The sequence below is a fragment of the Parus major genome, chromosome 17, assembly GCF_001522545.3.
Source record: "Parus major isolate Abel chromosome 17, Parus_major1.1, whole genome shotgun sequence".
In the NCBI taxonomy this organism is placed as follows: Eukaryota; Metazoa; Chordata; class Aves; order Passeriformes; family Paridae; genus Parus; species Parus major.
This window is the reverse complement of record NC_031785.1, coordinates 2,309,340-2,315,880: the sequence shown is the minus strand read 5'-3', so window position 1 is coordinate 2,315,880 and position 6,541 is coordinate 2,309,340. Positions and strand designations below refer to the sequence as shown.

At 48.8% G+C, this 6,541-nt stretch overlaps 1 protein-coding gene across 4 annotated transcripts in view; it reads left to right on the top strand.

The window, feature by feature from the left end:
• CAMSAP1 (calmodulin regulated spectrin associated protein 1) overlaps positions 1 to 6,541 on the top strand; it is a 33,061-nt gene that overhangs the window by 855 nt on the left and 25,665 nt on the right. The gene's annotated exons all lie outside the window — the stretch shown is intronic.

Genomic DNA, 6,541 nt, shown 5'->3' with positions numbered 1-6,541 from the left:
ATAGAGGGGTCACCCCTGTCCCGGCAGGATGGGACCAGCCCGAGCCATGTTGTGTTTCATCCCCGGGCACTGCTCAGGGTGTTGTGGTCACTCTCCTCGCTCAGACCCGTCCTGCTGTGGGGCTGTGTCCTGCCCACATCTCTGCTAAACTCGGCAGCTGCCAAAGCCATTGGATGGGATTGTGGGGGTGTCTGGTGATGGGCACCCCAGGGCATGCAGGACCCCTCTGTGCCCAGCTCTGCAGCAGGGATGGACACACCGTGTGCCCCTGGGCTTTGGAATCCCTGCCAGGAGTGTGGGGACCGGGCTGGCCACTGCCCACCCCTCGTCCTGGGGGTCTGCTCTGAGGTCCAGCAGCTGGAGCTCGCTGCCGGTGGATCAGAGGCTCTGCCATGGTTTGGTTTCCTCCTCGGAGTCTCAATTTTACAGTCGTCAAGTCCTTGCTGTAAATAAGACCCAGATGAGCAGGATGGAGATGTTTCAATCCCTCTGACTAATTTGTACATTCCCATATTTCTCTGGCTGCAGATTTAAGAGCACGTGCAAGCTGGCTGGGGCCCAAGAGGGTGAGGACGGCAGTGTTTGCTTTGGCACCTCTCTGCAGGCTGGGCAGGAGGGGACAGGGCTGCCAGGTGAAGGCTTTGGCTGTGGCACAGAGCTGGCAGCAAGGGGAACTGGGAGCTGCATCCCACCAGAAGAGCAGGAGCTAAAAATACTGAATGGGAACGAGGCAAAATGCAGTGGGAAGGCACTGCCCACCCCCGCCAGACCCTGCTGTGAGGGAATTAGAGGAGCTTTCATTTGCTTTTGAGGCTGTTTTTGCTGGTCTGAAGCACATCAAAATCACCCAGAGCGAGTTTCTGTGCTGGCTCTTCAGCCCAGGGATGAAGGTTTATATTTGTTGAGGAAGAAGCCTTAAAATCCAGAAATGACAGCCCTGTCCTCAAAATATCCCCTGTATTGCAAGACTATAGCTCAAATCTGCCACAGGGAATGGGAAATGCTGGGTCAGGTACATCCCTCCTGTGGCTGGGATGGATTTTCCAGGACCTGGCAGCCAGTATTTGCCTTTGTGCATCCCCTGAGGGACCTGGAACAAGGCGGCCCCGGATTTGTTCCCTGCACACCTCCCTCTGTGCAATGGATGTAGAACATTTTGGTAAAATCACCGTGTCGTAACAGCTTTTTGGAAAGGGTTGGCTGAGTTGGCTGTGAATTCCCAAAGGTAATGCTTAGCAGGGGATCAGGATGTTGTTTTTGAGGATAACCACGTGCCAGCTCATGGCAAGAGGAGGGCTCTGTGCCGTGCTGATGGATGCCAGGCTATTCCTGTGCCAGGGATTTGTACTGCTCCACAATCCCAACAGCATTTATTGGGATGACGATGCTGAGTGTGTTCCATCTTGCTCTGGGCTCTCGCACCTTGCACAGACAGGAGCAGGGGGAAGATGTTGCATTTTGGAGTCCAATTAGATTTTATTTCTTGTCCATTTCTGCCACCTTATTCATTGATTTCCTGTAATGTTTAAGTGGTGAAAAAGTTGAGGATAAGTCATTCTGTCTCTGCATAGTTGTACAATTTTGGTAAATATAGTTTTACTCAAAGTGTCCTTAAGAAAAAAATGCATTTTAGAAAGAAATCATCTGGGAAAAGAAAATCAACAGTCCCCGTTGAAACTGATTTGTTTGAGCACTACCCCAGTGTGGTTGCTAAAAATGGTTTAATGAATACAAAGATACATGGAAAGATGGAAACAACTAATTTGCTCATTAATTAGATCATGACAACACTCAAAACCCTTTCAGCGCTCACCCAGCTTGTCCCTGGGGTCTCCCTGCTTGGGGTTGCCTGAGGAATGACAAGGCATGGTGGGATGAGGCTCTTGGGAAAACCTGCTGGGCTGTAAATGCTATTGACCCATTATCCTCCTAAACATAGTCCAGGGATTTTAAAAATAAATAATCTTATGGATAAAAATATCTTACAGGCAAACCCCCTCCTGTTAGAGATGCAGGAGCTCAGAACCCAGCAGCAGCAGCACTTGCAGAGCTGTAACTGCTGGAGATACCTGGAGGCCTGGGGATGGAGCATCCCGCTCCTCACAGCTGGAGAAGGAAGCTCTGGCTCCCAGCAAGGAAGGCAGGCAGGGTGAGCTGTCACCCCTCCCTCTGCCAGCTCTTCCCCCTGGCAATAACAGAGTCATTAATTAATATGTTTGCACAGCACTTTGAAGATAAATGCTGAACACAAGTATTCTTTTAAATGTGATGGGGCTTGTCCCTGGCTGGGGGGAAGCCCCTCTCTGTGAGGAACAGAGCTGCCAGTGCTCCCTGCCCGTCCCATTTCTTGGGTTTGATACACATCAAACACTCCAAGCAACGGAAAAAGAAATAAATCTGAATAACTTGTTGCACTCATCAGCATAACAGCTGAGCTGCATTTACATTACCTTTGAAATAATACAGAAGCATGAATGAAATAGAGTCCTACTACCTGCACATCATTTGTTTTCTTTATTTACATGAAAAATGTTGCTCGTTGCCTGTGGTTCCCTGATGCACAAGGCCTTGCCACTGCATATTCCTGCTGAGCCACAGGACTGGAGATAAGGAATTGCTGACAAGCGGTGCTGTGCCTTAGAAACTGTTCCTGTGCTGTTGGGAATGGCACTGAAGTGACGGTTCCATTACTAAGAATAATATCCTGCTCTCTCCTCCTTGAGGCTGACTCCGTGATGGACTGTCACAGGAAACTATTTTGTACAAGAGAGGAAAAGACATTTGGAGCTGTCAGAGCAGCAAAAGCATGAGGAAGCTGCCAACCCCCCATTCCCCCTCGTGTGATGGGACCCAGGCTCCAGTCAGCCAGGACATGTTTTAAGTGTCTTCTTGACCACATCTCCTTTTCCTTTTGGGATTTCTAGTAAGATGCAACTTTTCTTTTGATCTCTGTAGTATGTGCATATGTTTAGGATACCAAATCTGACGGGCACAGAGGAGAGAGACCCCTCTGCCCCCCAGGCAGTGCCAGCCTTGGCCCCACGCTGTGACCTCGGGGTGTGCCCGGGCTCTAAGTCAATCCTGGCTGGGGATATTAAATGCTCAGCACCGGGGCAAACGAGGCCCTGCAGAACTAAGCACAGGGAAGCAGCTACAGCAGGGTTCAAAATTAGTCCAGGGCTGAAAATAGAGCCCTAAGGAGAGAGCTGCAAGCAGCCAGGGCTGTGAGTGTGCATGAGCTGCTCGCTGCTCTGCTGGGGCCATCTCCAGCACTCATGGCTGTCTTGGAAGTTTTGCAAGGACAAGAGATAAAAATGTTCATTCATTTGAGTGGAGCACAGGCAGCAGCTGTTGGGCAAGACTGAAGGCAGAAAATCTCTTCCCAGAGAGAGCCACCTGCCTTTATTGGCTGCTGAAGACAAGCTGTGGCTGCCCATCCTTGGAAATGTTCCAGGCCAGGTTGGGTGGGGCGTGGAGAAACCTGGGGTAGTGAAAGGTGTCCCTGCCCACTGCATGGAGTTGGAACAAAATGATCTTTTAGGTCCTTTCCACCCCAAACCATTCCAGGAGTAGAAGCTCTTCCTCTACATACCCAGGACCTATCCTTCACCATCTAAGTGCCAGGCCACAGCACATTTATATTTTACAGAAGATATATTTTTTTTACAACATTAATTTAGATCTGTCCTTGGGGACATCAGATATTCTGGGAAGTGATGCTCTTATTCTACTCATAGTCTCCCAATATTGATAGTTGAAACACAGTGGAAGAAACTGAAATCCCAGGGTTTTATCCAGTATGGCAGAAAACAAGCACAAGGGTCCAGCTTTGCTACCTGCAGTGGGTTTCATGTGTGAAAATGGTGATTTCTCAAAGGAATTGCCTGCTAGTAATTAACCTCAGAGCTCTGCTGGAAGACAAGTTGTGTCAGTTCACGTGTACACCCACTCTCAGTGCGTGAGGAATCCAGGAGACTAATAGGAAAGTTATTTCATGTAGAAAAGCAGTGTATTATGGTTTTCCAGAAGAAAAGCCTTGGAGCATGCTTAGTAGTGGAGCACAGAAAGAAACAAGCAGCACACAAATTACAGATGAATTTGTTGCTGCTGAATATGGGAGAGTCATTTATTTTCCCATGGAAAAAGCAAACACACTTAGCAATCCACTGGTGACCCTCCCACTTTAAATGCAGGCTTTTTATCTCCAGGACAAGTTTGAGGACGCTGGTGTGGGATGATGCCGAGTTCTTGACAAACCACTTCATCATCACCTACGAAGTTTCCCAAAACATCAATTTCAGCTTCCACTTAAGGACATGCAAATGCCCTCAATAGCAGAGTTTCAGGGAATTACCATAGAGGAAGAAGTGGCAGTACATTCCACACCAGGCTGGAAGAGGTGCAGGAAGGAGAAAAAAGGACAGAGCAAGAGGTAATTCCAAGGCCAGGATCCTACGTGCAGCAGAAGCCTGGGAAAGGAGAGCTCTCCCCTTTAATTTTTTTCCATTTTTTTTATTCCAAGTGTTTCAGGAGTCAGGGTGATACTGGCTTGGTTTTGTGGGGGTTGTCTGCCACCTTCTTAGAGCATATTTTTGTTCCTGGTACATTTAACAACTGGATCCATTCTTTACCTCAAGGAAAAATATGTCAGATGAAGAAGTAGGTCAGTTTTCTCCTGGTTACACCTTCACCCTCAATACAGGTCTCCTGTTCCAAGGGCTGTACTGTTCCTGCCGTGGGTCTAATGCCCAATCCACCATGAAAATGAAAGCATTCTTCTCAAATACAAGGGGATTTGGATTGGGCCTTAATGCTTAATCTAAGAACAAGAGCAGTTTGTTCTGATGATAACACCACAAATCGACACCCTGTAACAACTGTGTTGAAAACCAAACCCTTCAAACAGAGATTATAAAACAACCAGCAAGTTGTTTGCAAAGACACTTTAATTGCACTCAATCCTGCAATATGGAAGAGTGATAGAAGCTGGAATAACCTTTGGACACCAGATTGTATTTCCTGGTGACATAAAGAATGCCCTCCCCTTGCACTTTGAGAAGACACAGGGAAATAAACATGGAATCTTAAGACAGACCCAAATGAATCTTTAATGATTCTGAAAAATTCATATAATCTACCAGTTACATGCAGCAGGAAAATAATTTATGAGAATCATAACAAAATTAGGTAGAATAAGGTGAGTCTGCTATTGCTGTTGTGCAGCTAAACTTATAGTTTCAGCAGATGGATACGAAGATAATTCATCTGGCCAGCACGGGCATTAAAGGCTCGAAGCTCAATCATGCAGCTTCACTTTTCAGACGAGCCCTAAAACTCACTTGTCAAGTGAGCTAATCTGCAGGATCCAGTTTTGATCACGAGCCTGGTAGGCAGTGGTGACCAAAACTGCCCAGAGTTCTGGGCACCACACGATAAGTGAGATCTAAAGCTGTCAGAGAGCATCCAAGGGAGCCTGTGAAGATGGGTGGGGTGTCTGTGCAGGGACACAGGCTGGATTCAGTGATCCCTGTGGGCTCCTTCCAGCTCAGGATATTCCTTGATTCTATTCTAGGACTCTGTGAGCCCCGCTTGCCATGTGGGCAGCAGGACAGCGGCCTCTAGACAGAGCTGGGAGACAAGAGCGTGTCTAACAGCAAAAAAACCACACATCTTGAACCTCTCACACATTTCTTGCTGTTGTTACAAATCGTGACATAAAGCAGGGAAATAAATTCTCTTTTTGCCAAGGAACATAAAATGTGTAAATGAGGCTTCGGCCTGAAAACCGTGCTTTAATGGTGAGCAGGGAGTAACTCAGCAAATCGTGAAGGACATTGTAATACCACGAAGAAAAGTATTGCTGATACTTTTTGATACAAACCCAACGTTTTGTTGAGCCGTGCTGACAGCAGAGAGAAATTTCAACCCTTCCTGCACTTAAGGAAAAGACTGCTTTGGTACAGGGGAATCTATCATGTGCCTAAAGGTTCCCACAGCTGGTGATTTTTGTGGAGAGACAGTTTCTTTGACATTTCTGTGCTTCCCTGCATCCAGAGGGAAGGCTGGGTGAAGAAGCCAAGGGGTTGTGACCCTGTGGGGTGAGGATGGGGTGGGGGGCTCAGCAGCACCGGTTCCACCTCCAGCCCACGAGCTGATTCCCCAAAGCCCTGCAGACCCCACTCTTCCCCCTGGCTGGGGGTTGAGGGCCACGACCTGCCTGACAGTCACTGGAGTGGGACACAGCCCAAGTCACTCTCATTCACCCCATTTTTAACCTAAGAGGCTCCTTCTCCATCATGACTCCCACAGGCTGGACCCCGGTGCTCCCCCGGCAGCCCTGGCCGCTCACCACCTGCCCCTCAGGATGGGGTAGGGGATGCGGGCGGCAGGGCTGCGAGGGCAGGAGGACCGTGATGGTTGTGAGTCCGTGAGGTGGGGCGGGTCCCTGAGGGTGTGGGTGTGCCGGAGCTGTGGGTCCCTGAGGGGCTGTGGGTCCCTGATGGTTGCGGGCCCATGAGGGTGTGGGTGTGCCGGAGCTGTG